This window comes from Triticum urartu, chromosome 2A (assembly GCF_056163025.1).
Source record: "Triticum urartu cultivar PI428250 chromosome 2A, HENAU_Tu73, whole genome shotgun sequence".
NCBI lineage: Eukaryota > Viridiplantae > Streptophyta > Magnoliopsida > Poales > Poaceae > Triticum > Triticum urartu.
This window is the reverse complement of record NC_141874.1, coordinates 273,978,045-273,996,788: the sequence shown is the minus strand read 5'-3', so window position 1 is coordinate 273,996,788 and position 18,744 is coordinate 273,978,045. Positions and strand designations below refer to the sequence as shown.

At 49.6% G+C, this 18,744-nt stretch overlaps 1 protein-coding gene across 3 annotated transcripts in view; it reads right to left on the bottom strand.

Moving 5' to 3' along the window:
• Positions 1-7,115: 7,115 nt before the first annotated feature.
• Positions 7,116-18,744, bottom strand: part of LOC125541548 (uncharacterized) — a 35,385-nt gene continuing 23,756 nt past the window's right edge. For all 3 annotated transcript variants that reach the window (XR_015616222.1, XR_015616221.1, XR_015616220.1), the window contains one exon: positions 7,116-7,675. The gene's annotated coding sequence lies outside the window, so the exon portion shown is untranslated. The remainder of the gene's footprint in view (positions 7,676-18,744) is intronic.

Sequence of the window (18,744 nt, the reverse complement as noted above, 5' to 3'; positions counted from 1 at the left end):
TATCAAGAATGTAGCACTTTGAGCCGAATACTCGAAAGTATCCAACTTGAGGCTTGTTACCGGTGAGGAGCTCGTATGCCGTCTTGCCGAGTAGCTTGTGAAGATATAAGCGATTTGTTGCGTGACAAGCTGTCTCAACCGCTTCTGCCCAAAAGTGCTTTGGCGTCTTGTATTCATCAAGCATTGTTCTTGCCATTTCGATGAGCGTCCGGTTCTTCCTCTCAACAACTCCATTTTGTTGAGGTGTGTATGTAGCCGAGAACTCGTGTGAAATCCCTTCTTCGTCAAGAAAGGTGTACACATTTGCGTTCTTGAACTCCGTTCCGTTGTCACTCCGAACCTTCTTGATCTTCACATCAAACTGATTTTGGGCTTTCCTAGCGAAGTTTCTGAAGATCTTCTGGACCTGCGACTTGTCATTAATAAATAACACCCACGTAAATCTTGAAAAATCATCAACTATAACTAGACCAAAAGAATTTCCACCGAGACTCTTGTAGGCATTGGGACCAAAAAGATCCATGTGAAGCAGCTCGAGTGGCCTCCATGTGGTCATGATGTTCTTCACGGGATGTCTTCCTCCAACCTGTTTACCTGCTTGACAAGCACTGCAAAGTCTATCCTTATCAAATATGACATCGTTAACTCCAAGGATATGATTTCCTTTAATAAGCTTGTCAAGGTTTCTCATGCCAACGTGACCTAGTCGTCTATGCCACAACCAGCCTTTTGAGGATTTAGCAACAAAGCAAGTTTTAGGTTGTGCCTTTTTAGAGAAATCGACAATGTAAAGATCACCTCTACGCATACCCGTAAAGACCATTTTATGATTGTCTCGACGAAATACTTGGCAATCTACTTCAGTAAATAGGACGTTCAAACCGAAATCAGCAAGTCTAGATACTGAAAGTAAGTTATAGCCAAGAGATTCAACAAGCATGACATTTTGAATGGAACTATCATGTGAGATGGCCACCTTACCAAGGCCAACCACTTTACCCTTTGAATTATCACCAAAGGTGACATATTTTCGAGGGCCATTGTTTTCAGCAAGTTCACGGAACATCTCTTCATCTCCGGTCATATGATCAGTGCATCCACTATCAAGAACCCATTCCTTTCCTCCTGATTCATATCCCCGAAGATTTGCCATAAGACCAAAATGTCTCATTGCATTATCAAGATCGGAGTCACTATCATCATCATCATAATATTCATGTTCATCATGATCTTGTGACTCATCATTTCCTAGAGAGGGTAATTCATTAGATAAATGATCAAAGTGGTTACTTTTATGAATTCTTATAGCTTTGAGTATGATATCATTAATGATTCCAACATCTCCTTTAGCATGCTTAAGATTGGCAAGTTCAAGAAGACATTTACCAAAACTATGATCACTAGAGTTCATCTTACTCAAGGCAATAGATTTATGGAGAATTTCATCCAAAGTTTTCAAGGAGTGATTGGGAAACCGTTCCTCAAGAAATTTCCATATAGTATAGGCGCAATTTTGAGTAGGCAAACTAGCAATCAAATCTTTGGGCAATCCTCTAATGATGAGCTCAATAGTTCTAAGATTGCGAATCATGTTAATATCTTCATCTAGGGTAGGATGCAAGGGATCAATATGGGGTGCACAAGGACTAGCAATATACTTGTTTAAATGATATTGATTGAGGATTACAAGCATCTCATTTTTCCACTCATGAAAATACTTTCCATCAAGAATAGGCACTCTATGTCTAAGACTCCCTAGAGTAGACACATCCATCTTCCTCCACTGGTGATTAAACCAAGGCAATGGAGACCAAAGCTCTGATACCACTTGTAGGATCTAGAAGTAGATGTGTCTAAAGGGGGGGGGTAGACACTTCGTGCTAAAGTTGCAATTTTTTAATCTTTTTCGGTTCAAGTGGAGTTTAGGCACAATTTCAATACACACTATACATATCAAGCAAACATGCAAAGAGTATATGAGCAGCGGAATGTAAAGCATGCAACTTGCAAGAATGTAAAGGGAAGGATTTGGAGGGATCAAACGCAATTGGAGACACGGATGTTTTTCCCGTGGTTCGGATAGGTGGTGCTATCCTACATCCACGTTGATGGAGACTTCAACCCACGAAGGGTAATGGTTGCGCGAGTCCACACAGGGCTCCACCCAAGGGTAACGGTTGCGCGAGTCCACACAGGGCTCCACCCACGAAGGGTCCACGAAGAAGCAACCACCCACAAAGGGTCCACGAAGAAGCAACCTTGTCTATCCCACCATGGCCATCGCCCACGAAGGACTTGCCTCACTAGCGGTAGATCTTCACGAAGTAGGCGATCTCCTTGCCCTTACAAACTCCTTGGTTCAACTCCACAATCTTGTCGGAGGCTCCCAAGTGACACCTAGCCAATCTAGGAGACACCACTCTCCAAGAAGTAACAAATGGTGTGTAGGTAATGAACTCCTTGCTCTTGTGCTTCAAATGATAGTCTCCCCAACACTCAACTCTCTCTCATAGGATTTGGATTTGGTGGAAAGAAGATTTGAGTGGAAAGCAACTTGGGAAGGCTAGAGATCAAGATTCATATGGTAGGAATGGAATGTCTTGGTCTCAACACATGAGTAGGTGGTTCTCTCTCAGAACAAATGAGTTGGAATGATGTGTGTGTTCTGATGGCTCTCTCATCGAATGAGAAGGAGGTGGAGGGGTATATATAGCCTCCACACAAAATCCAACCGTTACACACAATTTACCAATCTCGGTGGGACCGAATCAGAAAACTCGGTCTGACCGAAGTAGTAAACCTAGTGACCGTTAGGAATTTCGGTGGGACTGACATGCAACTCGGTAGGACCGATTCGGTTAGGGTTTGGGCATAACGTAATCTCGGTGAGATCGATTACACAAACTAGGTGAGACCGAATTTGGTAATCAGCTAACCAGAGAGTTGGTCAGGCAAACTCGGTGGGACCGATTTGCTCTTTCGGTGAGACCGAGTGGAACTCGGTGAGACCGAAAAGTTACAAAGGGGAAACACTGAGTTTACATTGCAATCTCGGTGGGACCGATTCGCTCTTTCAGTGGGACCGAAAAGTTACGAAAGGGAAATAGAGAGTTTGCAACCCCATCTCAGTGGGACCGAGATCCTTATCGGTATAACCGAATTGCTAGGGTTTGGCAGTGGCTAATGACAAGTGAAACTCGGTGGCGCCGGATAGGAAAAATCGGTAGGACCGAGTTTGGCTTAGGGTTTAGGTCATATGTGGATATGGGAAAGTAGTTGAGGATTTTGGAGCATATCATTAAGCACATGAAGCAAGAGGCTCATTAAGCAACACCTCATCCCTCCTTGATAGTATTGGCTTTTCCTATGGACTCAATGTGATCTTGGATCACTAAAATGTAAAAGTGAAGAGTCTTGAGCTTGAAGCTTTAGCCAATCCCTTGTCCTTAGCATCTTGAAGGAGTTCCCACAACCTTTAGTCCATGCCACTTCATTGTTGAACTTATCTGAAACATGCTAGATAGAAGTGTTAGTCCAACAAGAGATATGTTGTCATCAATTATCAAAACCACCTAGGGAGCACTTGTGCTTTCACTCCCGGAGGGGAGCCCCCTCCCACATACCAGTGGAAGCACCATGCTCAGCGCTGGCTGACGACACTGCCGAGGAGCGGCTATGCCCGTACACATACGGAAGCGCTATGCTCCACGCTGGTGATAAACAACTGAGGGCGGCCCACGGCCGTACCAACCACAGGGACCCCGGAGCTCAGTGTCCGGCACCATCGCAACGCCTCCTCTCAGGAGCGCCGCGCGAGGGGGCTGGACATGGGGTCTACGCCCGGGCCTCGCCCGAGCGCACGCCACCCAGCCAGGTCCCTCGGACCTGGTCGTCACGCGCCCCTCCCCGAGCGGAGCCAAGGTACGGAAACCCGTTTGAACGTCAAGGGGGACTCCTGAGCATCGCGACTCAGGAGCCTAACTTGCCCCGTAGCCCCTCACTCCTTAATCTTGTCCTGGTTTCCGGTCGGGGCTAACGCTGGGTGAGGTATGCGCGGGGCCGGGCCCTGCCGATGCAGAATGATCAATCCACTCCTCATTCCCCCCTTTCCTACTTGTTGCTTACGCGTCAAGGGGGACTCCTGAGCATCGTGACTCAGGAGCCTAACTTGCCACGTACCCCCTTGCTCCTTAGTCCCGTCCTGGTTTCCAGTCGGGGCTAACGCTGGGTGAGGTATGCGCGGGGCCGGGCCCTGCCGACGTAGAGTGCGAGCAAGTAGGGGAGAAAAATGCAAATTCCAGGAAATTCAAAGCAAATATTACAAGCCATAGATTGTTTCACGACGCCAAACACAAGTTTAAACGCCTCCACGAGGCATGGTGCATGTTGCAGGAATAAAAACAGTAAAGAAGACGCGAAGGGATCACGCTTTAGTGGCGCCGCCGCCTGTGGTGGACTCACACTGGACCACTCCGCCTCCCGGGGCCGTGGAGCTGGCGGCACCGCGCCCGGGCAAGACACTGAAGGCGCGGAACCTCCCCAGCAAAGCTTTGGCTTGGCCTTTCACGACCTCAGCGGCAGCGGCGGCAAGGTCGCCGCTCACAGGTTCCAGCAGGCTGTCGAAGTCGACGTCGGGGTCGCGTAGGTAGACGAGGCTGAGGATATGCGTCAGCGCCGAAGAAGACAGGACACGCGCCTGGGCCTCGACCGCGGGGCCAAAGCCGTCTACGACATCTTCAAGCGCACGACCTAGGAAGGGAAGCATCTTGGCAGGGCCGTCCTCCGCATCGGCCAGCGGCTCCTCCAAGCCGCTCTCGTAAAGCGTCTTCAGCGCGACACGAGCCCTCTTCTCCATCTTCGCGAAGGCCACCCGATCCTCCGCCAGGACCTTCGCCTTGGCTTCTAGCTCGGTCCTCTCCGCCTTCAGCGACCGCTCCAGCGTCTCCAACCGGTCGTGGCGGTCATCAAGCTTGACGTCCCGGTCCTTGACGGCAGCCTCCCGAGCCTTCATCTCCCTCTCTTTCTCCTGGCGGCCGTGGACCTCCTTGGCGAGCTCGTCGCGTAGGCCTTGCAGCTCGATCTCCAGTGCCTCGCAGCGAGCCTTGGCAGCCTCAGCGTCGCCTAGGGCAGCGTCGCGAGTGGCCTTGGCTTGATTGGCGGCCTGCTTCCCCCCATCGGAGGCCGCCATGGCCTGGCTCAGCGCCACTCGGACGGAGGCAGCGGAACGGGCCCAGCAAGAAGCTAGCTCCAGGCGCCTGGCCACTAGGCGAGGGTCCACGCTCAGAATATCCTCCCACAACTGGCTCAGCTCGCTGGCGACCTGGACGAAGACGGCGGCAAAGGAAACAGAAGAAGCGAGAACCGGCGGAGTGGGCGAAGAAGACTGCAGCGTGATCACATCTTGGCAGGAAGGAACCCCCTGGGCCTTGGCTGCCCCGGCTACAGCATCGAGCGCAGTCGACTCCAGGGTTAGCGGGGCCACGGGGGCTGACTCCTCGCCGAGGCGTCCCAGTCGGACTCGCGAGGAGGCTAACCGCCGAGCACCACGATCGTAGGTAATCATGACAGGTTTCTCTACATGTAGGGACTTGTCAAGTCGTGCGGTCACCGGGGCATCGTGGGGAAGCGCATACGCCCACGTCCAATCAATCACCACGCGGCGCCCAAGGCCGCAGGCTATTAGGGCCCGCGGCGCTTCGCGCTTGCCCCTTCGCTTCCCTGCTAGGTCAAGCCTGGGCGCACCTTGGGCCTGGGGGCTACTATTGGCGTTCTGGGAACGGGGGTCCCCAGACTTGCCTGCCTGCGGCCTGCGGCGTGGCTCAAGTGGGGGCCCAGCGCGACCCATCTTCATCAGCTCAAGCTCAAGACCCTCGCGAGGGGCCAAGCCTCGCGAGGCGGACAACAGGAAGCTTCCTCAGAGGCAGCCTCGTCAGGCATGCTCGCGAGGAGGCGGAGAGATCAAGGCAGGGGTACCTCGCGAGGAGCCCGTGACTCAAGCCATGACGTTCGAGACCAGGCGGGCGCCAGGCGGGCGCCGGCCTTCGCAGTGTCCTTGTTTCCCCTTTGGTGCAAAGGGGGCAAGCACAGGCCAAGGCATCGGCAAAGGTTACCATTCCGGTGCAATGAGACCAAGACCAGCAGAGTGGCAGGACGGAGGTCACCGTGGAGCCCAAGACGACGTCATCACTAGTACTTTTGGCAGCCGAAGACCACCTTTGGTCAGGATAACTTGTACTAGATGTTCCCCTTCAAGATGGCCAATTGTTGGCGCCCTTCCCGCTCATTATTTGGGAAGAGGCCCAGGGCCTCTATAAATAGAGCTAGCGACCACAGAGTAGGGGGAGGGGGAGAACAATATAGAAGGATCCAGAGAGCGATCTAGGAGGGAGACGGCTAGAGATATGGTAGAACCCCAACAGAGAGAGAGAGAGGTGACTGAACTCACCCTAGCAGTTCATCGCACCAGCTCAAGAACACCTCTCGCGAGGTTGTTCTTCCCTTGTACTGTTCATCATCAGCCCCTGAGGCAATCCACCACACCACACACTGGAGTAGGGTATTACACCACAACGGTGGCCCGAACCAATATAAACCTCGTGTCCCTTGTGTTGTTCGTTGTTTCCAGCTTAGATCACGTGGGGAGATTGGACGTAGATCGGTAGGGGAGAGATCTCCACGTTCACCCTAGTGTTCGAACCTCAAGGGTCTGCCGGAACCCGAAATCCGACAACATCCGAGACAAGTAGACCGACTCCTGCCTGCATCTACTACTATTACTCCACACATCGACCGCTATCCAGCATGCATCTAGAGTATTAAGTTCAAGAGAACAGAGTAACGCTTTAAGCAAGATGACATGATGTAGAGGGATAAACTCATGCAATATGAAATAAACCCCATCATGTTATCCTCGATGGCAACAATACAATACGTGCCTTGATGCCCCTACTGTCACTGGGAAAGGACACCGCAAGATTGAACCCAAAGCTAAGCACTTCTCCCATTGCAAGAAAGATCAATCTAGTAGGCCAAACCTAACTGATAATTCGAAGAGACTTGCAAAGTTAACCAATCATAGATAAAAGGATTCAGAGAAGATTCAAATACTGTTCATAGATAAACTTGTTCATAAACCCACAATTCATCAGTCTCAACAAACACACTGCAAAAGAAGATTACATCGAATAGATCTCCAGAAGAGAGGGGGAGAACTTTGTATTGAGATCCAAAAAGAGAGAAGAAGCCATCTAGCTAATAACTATGGACCCGTAGGTCTGAAGTAAACTACTCACACTTCATCGGAGAGGGTATGGTCTTGATGTAGAAGCCCTCCGTGATCGATGCCCCCTCCGGCGGAGCTCCAGAACAGGCCCCAAGATGGGATCTCATGGTTATAGAAAGTTACGGCGGTGGAATTAGGGTTTTGGCTCCGTATCTGGTAGTTTGAGGGTATGTAGGTATATATAGGAGGACGGAGTACGTCGGTGGAGCAACAGGGGGCCCACGAGGGTGGAGGGCGCGCCTAGGGGGGTAGGCGCGCCCCCCTACCTCATGGCCTCCTGGTTGATGTCTTGACGTAGGGTCCAAGTCCTCTGGATCATGTTCGTTTCGAAAATCACGTTCCCGAAGGATTCATTCCGTTTGGACTCCGTTTGATATTCTTTTTTTCGAAACCCTAAAATAGGCAAAAAAACAGCAATTATGGGCTAGGCCTCCGATTAATAGGTTAGTCCCAAAAATAATATAAAAGTGTATAATAAAGCCCAATAATGTCCAAAATAGAATATAATATATCATGGAACAATCAAAAAATTATAGATACGTTGGAGATGTATCAAGCATCGCCAAGCTTAATTCCTGCTCGTCCTTGAGTTGGTAAATGATAAAAACAGAATTTTTGATGTGGAATGCTACTTGGCATAATTTCAATGTAATTCTTCTTAATTGTGGTATGAATATTCAGATCCGAAAGATTCAAGACAAAAGTTCAATACTAACATAGAAATAATAATACTTCAAGCATACTAACTAAGCAATTATGTCTCTTCAAAATAACATGGCCAAAGAAAGTTATCCCTACAAAATCATATAGTCTGGCTATGCTCTATCTTCACCACACAAAGTATTTAAATCCTGCACAACCCCGATGATATGCCAAGCAATTGTTTCATACTTTTCGTGTTCTCAAACTTTTTCAATCTTCACGCAATACATGAGCGTGAGCCATGGACATAGCACTTTAGGTGGAATAGAATGGTGGTTGCGGAGGAGACAAAAAGGGGGAAGATAGTCTCACACCAACTAGGCGTATCAACGGGCTATGGAGATGCCCATCAATATATATCAATGTGAGTGAGTAGGGATTGCCATGCAACGGATGCACTAGAGCTATAAGTGTATGAAAGCTCAACAAAAGGAACTAAGTGGGTGTGCATCCAACTCGCTTGCTCACGAAGACCTAGGGCATTTTGAGGAAGCCCATCATTGGAATATACAAGCCAAGTTCTATGATGAAAATTTTCCACTAGTATATGAAAGTGATAACATAGGAGACTCTCTATCATGAAGATCATGGTGCTACTTTGAAGCACAAGTGTGGTAAAAGGATAGTAGCATTGTCCCTTCTCTATTTTTCTCTCATTTTTTATTTGGGCTTCTTTGGCCTCTCTTTTTTCGTCCGGAGTCTCATCCCGACTTGTGGGGGAATCATAGTCTCCATCATCCTTTCCTCACTTGGGACAATGCTCTAAAAATGATGATCATCACACTTTTATTTACCTACAACTCAACAATTACAACTCAATACTTAGAACAAAATATGACTCTATGTGAATGCCTCCGGCGGTGTACCGGGATATGCAATGAATCAAGAGTGACATGTATGAAAGAATTATGAACGGTGGCCTTGCCACAAAGACAATGTCAACTACATGATCATGCAAAGCAATATGACAATGATGGAGCGTGTCATAGTAAATGGAACGGTGGAAAGTTGCATGGCAATATATCTCGGAATGGCTATGGAAATGCCATGATAGGTAGGTATGGTGGCTGTTTTGACGAAGGTATATGGTGGGTGTATGTGTAACGCCTCGAGACCGATGTGCCAGGTGTCTTCCAGTTATTCGCTTGCGTGTTGCATCTTGCCATGTCATCATACGCATTGCATCTGCATGTTTTCGAAACTTGCATCCGTCCGGGTTTCCCCAGTTCCGTCCGTTGTCCATTCTGAGTCCAACCACACTCGCACGCGCCTGCGGCATGTCCGAAATAGTATTTTATAAGTGGCTGGAAAATGTTCTCGGAATGGGTTGAAAGTTGGCATGCGGTCTTATTATAGTGTAGATAGACCGCATGTCAAGTTTCATCGCATTCAGAGTTAGTTTGATAGCCCAACCGTTAAACTATAGCGGCATTATAGCCGGTCTTTTCGTCGGACGTTTTCGGTCTCCGGAAACAGTCGCCGGGTCTCTCTCTTCTCTTCTCTCAGCTCGAGGCCGTCTACACAGCCCACTACTAACCGCCAGGCCCTACCTAACCTCTCTCGTCAGCCCGTGACCCTCCTCGCGCGCGTCCGAAAGTTGTCCCGAACCCGACCCAGACTGTCGTCACTGTTGGATCCAGAACATCCCCAAACATCTACAAAACATCACCGTTTCCTTATTTGGAATCCCTACCTATTTTATTCTCGTCCGTTGGATTTCGATCCGATGATCCAAATCCCTCTCCTTTAATCCTTTTGCTATATATAAGAGGACCAAACCCTAAAATCTAGGGAGATGTCCCATCCATCAAATCCTCCGCCGCCGCTGTTTTTCTCCCACCTCGGGATCCCCTTCGCAACAACCACACACTACCTCTCAATCCCCACTCAGCCAACCACCGAGACCACAACCACCTCCTCCCACCTCAGGATCCTCCCAGATCCCCATCGTCAAACCCACACACCTCACCAATCTCCGCTGCTCTTTGCTTCCCAACCGGTGCCAACCACCGAGACCATAGCCAGACCTTCCCTGCTCCTTTCCTTCTCCTTCTCCTTCCCTGCCTCTACTCCCTCCTCTCACATCTCTCTCTTTCTCTCTGTACAGCTGCAACAGGGAGCACGCCAGGCGCCATGGCCGCCGAAGGAACTCCGCCGCCTCACCGAATCCACGCCTCCATCTCTCCGTGCATCAAGGTCGCCATCCCTGCCGGACCTGCAGGACGCCAAGTCCAATGCCATGGGCACCTCCTCTGCCCGATCCCGCCTCTGTCTCGACTTCGCCGTGCTCCTCCTCTGCCCCGAGCCTCTGCCGTGACCAGCACCCGAGCAGCAGGGCCGCCAGCGCGCCCGTTGCCTCCTCCTCGCGCGCCTGCCGCCCTCGCTTTCTCTCTTCTTCCCCTTTTTCGTTCGGCTTCTTTGATTAACTCTCTCTCTCCATGTCCTTGCCTCGAACAGGAGCACCAGCCGGCGCCACCATCATCGAAGATGGGCTCCCGCCGGCCGAATCCGACGCGGCCCGTGTCCTCGGCCTCGTCCCCGCCTCCAGGGCGCCGCGCCGCCCACAGGAGACCACTTGCGCTGCCCGCCAAGTCCCTGCCGCCCCTGCATCTCCTGCAACGAGCTGGAGCTCGCCCGATGCCACCTTTTCTCCCTGATCCGATTGGACACCAGATCCGGCCATCTCCGACGCATACCCGCCGGTTCCCGTCGACCCTGTCGCCAGAACCTCCCCGGCGCCTGCGTCGCCCTGAACCTGTCGCTGCAGTTTTCCTTCAGAACAAGAAGAGCAGCTCACCGCCCTGCTCGACCGGATTGACCGCACCTCCATGCACCTGGGCTGCCTCCTCTTCGTTCGTTGACCGAGGCCCAGTCCCCACCTCCATAGATCTGGGCCTTTGGCCCATGGTAAGCAGCACCCGAGCCCCTGTGCAATGTTGGGCCGGCCTCTATTTCGGCCCATAGGTTTTGTTTCCTTTGTGCAATTTTATCATTTTCCAGAGAATGTGGTTTTTACAGAAAAGCCCCTCTTGTTCATGCATTTAATATCTCACAAACCGTGCATCGGATTAAAACAAGTTATATATGAAACTTGCTTAGAATTTTGTCTAGATTCGTAATATCCAACTTTCATCCATGTTCAAAATGTTTAAAATGATGTTTGTTTAAATTTGCCCCTATGCCATGCTAAAATGATTTATTTCATAACTAAATAACCGTAACTCGGATTTCAATAAACTTTATATGTATATGGGGTAGAATTTTTGCCTGGTTTAACATGGTGGCATCACTTTGCATGATTAACAACTATAAAATATGGTTTAGGGCAGAACAGTACCAAAACTAATATATGCATATGGGGGTTTACTGGAATTGTTGTTCGTTGCTTCCGGCCTCATTTAAACTTGACTAGATAGGTAGTTTTACTTTGCTTCACCCTCTTGCCATGTTCAACAACATTTAATATTGTTGGGTACATAAACGAGATCGAACTAAATAACTTGATGTGGTGTTTCGTCAATATGCAACCCGTTGCATATTGAGCCCCACTTAGTTTGTAGGGTTGTTTGTGCACTTTACCATGCCATGCTTCATTAAACCGGACATGCATCATACTTGATTGTGCATCATGCCATGTTGTTGTAGTGGTTGTTTACTATGTTGTTTGCTTCTTTCCGGGTTGCCTTTCTCGTGAGCTTCGGTTCCGTTCCGGAGTTGTGAGGATCCGTTAGACTTCGTCCGTGTGTCTTCTTCATGACTCGTTCTTCTTCCTTGCGGGATCTCAGGCAAGATGATCATATCCTCGAAATCACTTCTATCTTTGCTTGCTAGATGCTCGCTCTTTTGCTATGCCTATGCTGCAATACCTACCACTTGCTTGTCATGCCTCCCATATTGTTGAACCAAGCCTCTAACCCACCTTATCCTAGCAAACCATTGTTCGGCTATGTTACCGCTTTGCTCAGCCCCTCTTATAGCGTTGTTAGTCGTAGGTGAAGATTGAAGTTTGTTCCTTGTTGGAACATGGAGATTTTGTTCCTTGTTGGAGCATGTTTACTTGTTGGGATATCACAATATATCTTATTTAATTAATGCATCTATATACTTGGTAAAGGGTGGAAGGCTCAGCCTTATGCCTGGTGTTTTGTTCCACTCTTGCCGCCCTAGTTTCTGTCATATCGGTGTTATGTTCCCGGATTTTGCGTTCCTTACGCGGTTGGGCTATAATGGGAACCCCTTGACAGTTCGCCTTGAATAAAACTCTTCCAGTAATGCCCAACATTGGTTTTACCATTTGCCACCTAGCCTCTTTTTCCCTTGGGTTCCGCGGACTCAAGGGTCATCATTATTTTAAACCCCCCTGGGCCAGTGCTCCTCTGAGTGTTGGTACGACCGAGCAGACTTTGGGGCCACCTCGGGGAAACTTGAGGTTTGGTTTTACTCGTAGGATGTCTCATCTGAGTGTGCCCTGAGAACGAGATATGTGCAGCTCCTATCGGGATTTGTCGGCACATTCGGGCGGTGTTGCTGGATTTGTTCTACCTTGTCGAAGTTGTCTTGTAGAACCGGGATGCCGAGTCTGATCGGAATGTCTCGGGAGAAGGTTTATCCTTCGTTGACCGTGAGAGCTTGTGACGGGCTAAGTTGGGACTCCCCTGCAGAGATTTGAACTTTCGAAAGCCGTGCCCGTGGTTATGGGCAGATGGGAATTTGTTAATGTCCGGTTGTAGATAACTTGAACCTTAACTTAATTAAAATAAATCAACGGTGTGAGTTACCGTGATGGTCTCTTCTCGGTGGAGTTCGAGAAGTGAACACGGTGTTGGAGTAATGTTTGCCGTAGTTGGTTCTCTAGTGCTTCGTTCGTGCTTTGCCTTCTCTTCTCGCTCTCTTTTGCGAACAGGTTAGCCGCCATATATGCTAGTCGCTTGCTGCAGCTCCACATATTTACCTTTCCTTTCCTATAAGCTTAAATAGTCTTGATCGCGAGGGTGCGAGATTGCTGAGTCCCCGTGACTCACAGATACTTCCAAAACCAGTTTGCAGGTGCCGATGTTACCGAGCAGGTGACGCAACCAAGTTCAAGGAGGAGCTCGTTGAAGATCTTGTCCTTTGTTTTGTTTCATTCTAGTTGATCAGTAGTGGAGTCCAGTTGGGGTCGATCGGGGACCTTGTCGCATTTGGGGTTCTTCTTTTATTTTGGTTCCGTAGTCGGACCTTGATTGTATCTGGTTGATGTAATGCTTTAATTCATGTATTGTGTGAAGTGGCGATTGTAAGCCAACTATGTATCTTTTCCCTTATTGTACTACATGGGTTGTTTGCGAAGATTACCTCACTTGCGACATTGCTTTCAATGCGGTTATGCCTCTAAGTCGTGCTTCGACACGTGGGAGATATAGCCGCATCGAGGGTGTTACAGTATGATACCGGCGAAACGTGTGCGGTATTAGAGAGGCTAGCAACGGTGGAAGGAAGAAAAGTGTGTATGATCCATGGACTCAACCTTAGTCATAAAGAACTCATATACTTATTGCAAAAATCTACAAGTTATCAAAGCAAAGTATTATGCGCATGCTCCTAGGGGGATAGATTGGTAGGAAAAGACCATCGCTCGTCCCCGACCGCCACTCATAAGGAAGACAATCAATAAATAAATCATGCTCCGACTTCATCACATAACGGTTCACCATACGTGCATGCTACAGGAATCACAAACTTTAACACAAGTATTTCTCAAATTCACAACTACTCAACTAGCATGACTCTAATATCACCATCTCCATATCTCAATACAATTATCAAGTATCAAACTTCTCATAGTATTCAACACACTCATAAGAAAATTTTATTATTAATCTTGAATGCCTAACATAATTAAAGCAAATTTGTGATAGCCTGGCTTATTAGGGATGATAGACTACTCATATCAATAAGGAATTCCTTCTTTTCCGGAAGCCCATCCGGACAGAACTCCAAAGTTAAGCGTGCTCAGCTTGGAGTAGTTTCAGGATGGGTGACTGTCGGTGTCAAAACCGGCGGATCTCGGGTAGGGGGTCCCGAATTGTGCGTCTAGGCCGGATGGTAACAGGAGGCAGGGGACACAATGTTTTACCCAGGTTCGGGCCCTCTTAATGGAGGTAAAACCCTATGTCCTGCTTGATTAATATTGAAGATATGTGTAGTACAAGAGTAGATCTACCACGAGATCAGAGAGGCTAAACCCTAGAAGGTAGCCTAGGGTATGATTGTATGTTGTGATTGTTGTCCTACGGACTAAAACCCTTCGGTTTATATAGACACCGGAGAGGGTTAGGGTTACACAAGGTCGGTTACAAAGGAGGAGATATCCATATACGTATCGCCTAGCTTGCCTTCCACGCCAAGTAGAGTCCCATCCGGACACGAGACGAAGTCTTCAATCTTGTATCTTCATAGTCTAACAGTTCGGCCAATGGAGATAGTCCGGCTGTCCGGAGACCCCCTAATCCTGGACTCCTACAGTAGCCCCTGAACCAGGCTTCAATGACGACGAGTCCAGAGCGCAGTATTGTCTTCGGCATTGCAAGGCGGGCTCGTTCTCCGAATACATGACAGAAGAAGTTGAATACGAGGATAGTGTCCGACCCTGCAAAATAAATTCCACATTCCACCGTAGAGAGAATAACGTTTTCGCAGATCTAATTTGCTGGCTTGTTTTGGCAGCATGGCGTTACGTCACGGCCCGATGATTATTCGAACCGTTTCTTTTAACCAGCTCCACACATAACGCGAGGCGGTTTCATGACACGTCTTGCTGAAGCGGAGATCGTGTTCCCCCAATTACGGGATTCTCATTAATGTGGTCGTGGGTAACCCAACCGTGTCTAGGACTCCTAGATTATAGGCAAGTCCTAAACGGCTATGGAGAGGACGCTTGATATTCACCCTCTTTATAAAGGGACGAGGTTTTTCTTTTTCTCTCTCATGCTCAATCAAACCCTTCCTTCGCCTCGAGTTCTAACACCCAAAGCCCAGGTTAGGTGCTCCGGATCTTCAATCATGTCTGGATCCAGCCTTCAAGGCCGATGGATGCCCTCCTCCATTACGGAAGAGGACATTAAGAAGTTGAGGGAGGCCAGATACCTGACCGCCGAGGTTTCGCATCGGCTGCCTGCTCGAGGGCAGATCGTCCCTACTCTCGAACCCAACGAGAACGTTGTGTTCGTCTCCCACTTCCTCCGAGGTCTAGGCCTCACTCTGGATCCTTTCGTCAGGGGTTTGATGTTCTATTACAGGCTAGATTTTCATGATCTAGCTCCGGACTCCTTTCTTCACATCTCGACGTTTATTGTCGTGTGTGAGGCCTTCCTCCGTGTTACCCCTCACTTCGGCCTGTGGCTCAAGACCTTTGAAGTAAAGCCGAAGATGATCGAGGGGCGACAGGCAGCGTGCGGAGGTGCATCAATAGGCAAGATGGCAGGAGCTCCATGGCCGGAAGGTTCCTTTCCAGAGGTGTCCGAATTATGGCAACGGGAGTGGTTTTACGTCACGGCTCCCCGAAGTGCCAAGTGCGCGGCTGCCCCCGCTTTCCGCTCGGGACCCCCACCACAACTGATGTCATGGGTTAGTAGAGGCCTGAGCTGGGGTCCAGCCAAGGACGTGCCTATACTGCAAAGCCGCATTCGAGATATCTTCGAGGGAGATTTTAATTTGGCTGTGGTAATACAAGTTATGCTGGTTCGTCAAGTCCAGCCTTGCAGACGCCGGCCCCTTCGCTTGTGGGAGTTCAACCCAGAGGGACCGCGCTCCATTCAAAGTTTCCTCGGCCTGACGCACGAGGAGATGTACAAGTCATTCTTCGGATCTCAAGTGGAGTGTCCGGATATTACCGAGGACGTGGGCCTGAGCAGTAACCGCGCCGCCGAACAAGTAAGAAATCCTCTGGCCGAACACACTGTCTTTTATTCGATGTTGTTTCTGAGAGTTTGCTTTTTGACCAGGACTTGCTAACGAAGGCGAAGATGATTCGGTGTTTGGCCCCCCTCCCCGAGGGTTTAGAAAATCCGGTATTGGAAAAGATGCTCGAGGTCGCACCTTTCCCAGAGCCCTCGAAGGAAGATACTAGGGGGGGTTAATACGGGCGGGCACGGGCCCCTGTCACTGCTCGTTCCAACCGCGGGAATGAGCATCTCGATGAAGGAGGACAACCGGGGGAGCAAATGGACTGCTTCCGAGGATCCGGAAGCCGAACCCTCCAACGGGAGAAGAAATCTCCCACAGAAGGTCCCGCCTTGGGGGGTGCTCCTGCCGCACACAGTCCGCGGGGGGATCTTCCCTCCAACGAGTCGTAAGTGATCCCAAAATACTTTAAGGTATGCTATCTTTCTTCTGAGAAAATAACCACCGCATATATCTTGCAGTTCGGGCCTTAGCCCCTCTCAGATGAGCTCGTCTTCGGGGGATCTTCTTCCAGAGATGATGGAGAGCGAAACGCCTCCCCCGGACTCCTCCGCTCCAGAAGCGGGCAACCCCGAAGTGTCGTCACGGAGGGCCTCTCCGAATCCGGTGAGGCCAGAAGATAATCCCATAGACCCCCGAAGTCCCCAGCGTCCGGCTCCCGAGGAGAGCAGACAAAAGAGTCCGACACCGTCTGATGCACGGTCGGACGTTCTGAGGGAGTTGGTGGGGTGAGCGGCCATCTCAGAAGAACACCGTGTGCTGATGGGTACGGTGATGGAGAGAATCTCGTCCGCCAAAAGCGGATCACATGAAGCCTTTATGAGTCTACTGACAGGCTTTGAGGTAGGTAAGAATGTGATAGTACTGCACGTGTTAGGTGTGCCCTGTGTAGATAGTAGCCCCTGAGACTCTGGTTGTCGTCGAGAACGGCGGCGAACAGAGGATCATATTCTCAGGCAATAACCAGACTGCCCTTATGTGCAGGTGGTGGAGGCTCTGGTGGCTAGCCGGACTAGTGAGTTTGCCAAATTAAAACGGCAACTGAATGCGGCAGACGCCGACCTCGAGCTTGTTAACAAGAGGCTTGACGAGGCACATGGTAAGTGTTATTATCTGGTGAACGCCGGATAGTAAGAGAAGCATAATGCCAGTATCTTTAATATGTTGTGACTGCAGATGGAGCTGCCTCCGTGGAAACCTTGCGGGCAGAACTTGCCCGAGCCAAGGAACAAGCGAGGATTAGTAATGTTGCTGCTTTGAAGGCGGCCGAAGAGTTGAAGGCTGAGAAGGCCGCACATTGCGAGAGCCAGGAGAAGATGGCCAAGATGGCCGTGGAATTAAAAGACACTGCCGACCGTTGCCGGGTCCTTGAAAAGGAAAACCGAGCAAAGGCAGCGGACCTTGAGAAGGCCACGGCAACGGAGAAGGACACCCATTCTGCTATGAGAGCGAAGAAGGAGGAGCTGCGGGAAGCCGGGGATATTGCGGCTGGGAAACTCTTCATGTTACGGAGGAAGTTCAGAGATCCACGGTATGCCCCTCTGGATTGGCTGTGGAGTTCGGTAGATGCGTATATGGATTTGGTGGCGAGTGCTGCCGATGCTGCCAAGTACTTCCAAGGTCAGACAGATCGTGAAGTGGACAAGTTGTTCTGGTTGCAGTTCAACGTTCCAGAGCGTCCGCTTTCATTGACTGACCAGCTAGCCGAATGGGCCGAACTGAATAGGTTGTCCAGACTCGCCATGAGGGCTGTTGTGGATCAGCTGTGGCCGGAGAAGCAAAAGTCGGATAGCTATTTCAGCTTAGTGCAGCAGTTCCTTGGTGTGATGCTGCGCATTAATGCGATGAAGAGGTCGGCGTGCATAGAAGGCTCACGGATGGCCCTTGCCCGTGTTAAAGCATATTGGGCGGAGATGGACGCTTCCGTAGTCGCGGCGCAGGGTTCGGTCATAGGCCTAGTGGCAGCCGAGCATTATTTCGAGGAGGTTCTCGAGGGTGCTCGTTTGATAGAGGCACAGTGCTTGAAGAATATTATGTTTGAGTGATATGTATTCTCATTGTAAACACAATGCTTTTATGAAGTTTTTATAAGGCTATTTTTATACTTTTTCCTGAAAGTAGTATGAAGCGTCCTGTGCGGCCGTTTATGTATACATGTGTATAACCTGAAAGATTGCAGCCGTCGGCTTCAACCCCCACGCATATAATGTGGAGGTGCTCACAAAAAACGCGTGTTCACACTTAACCCAATGTCTTGGTCCTAATAAGGAGGTGATAGCGCAGCGAGCGAGGCAAACGGACTATAATGCTTTAACACTTTCACTTAGCCATAGGAGTTTGATAGTGGGGCTACTAGATAGCCCCTGGTGGCTCCGCACTCTCCCGATCGCAGGGTGCGTACATGCCTGGCCGGAAAACAGCCCTTCGTTAAGGCGGAGGAATTCTAACATTATGATAGGTCATCGAGTGGTTGACCAGTCTCATGCTATATCATGACAGACAGTTTTCGGCTTTCTCTACTGAGGTGCTTGTCCGGATGAACCAGGGCACAATCGCAGTAGTTCTCCTGTTGCTACCTTAGCCGGTAAAGCGGAACGTAAGGCACCAAAACATAGGAGCCAGGAAAACCCAACATTTGACCAAAGACAATGATTCGAAGCTGATGCATATAAGGCCAAACTCGCGATGCCGAACACTCCCTAAGGTATTCGGTCTTTATGGTATAAACCGGGCCGAAATAGTGCCGCTTGTAAGAAGCCCCTTGTGTCCAGGTACGTGCATTATTCTGACGTGGCCACATGCCAAGACATCAGCATCCT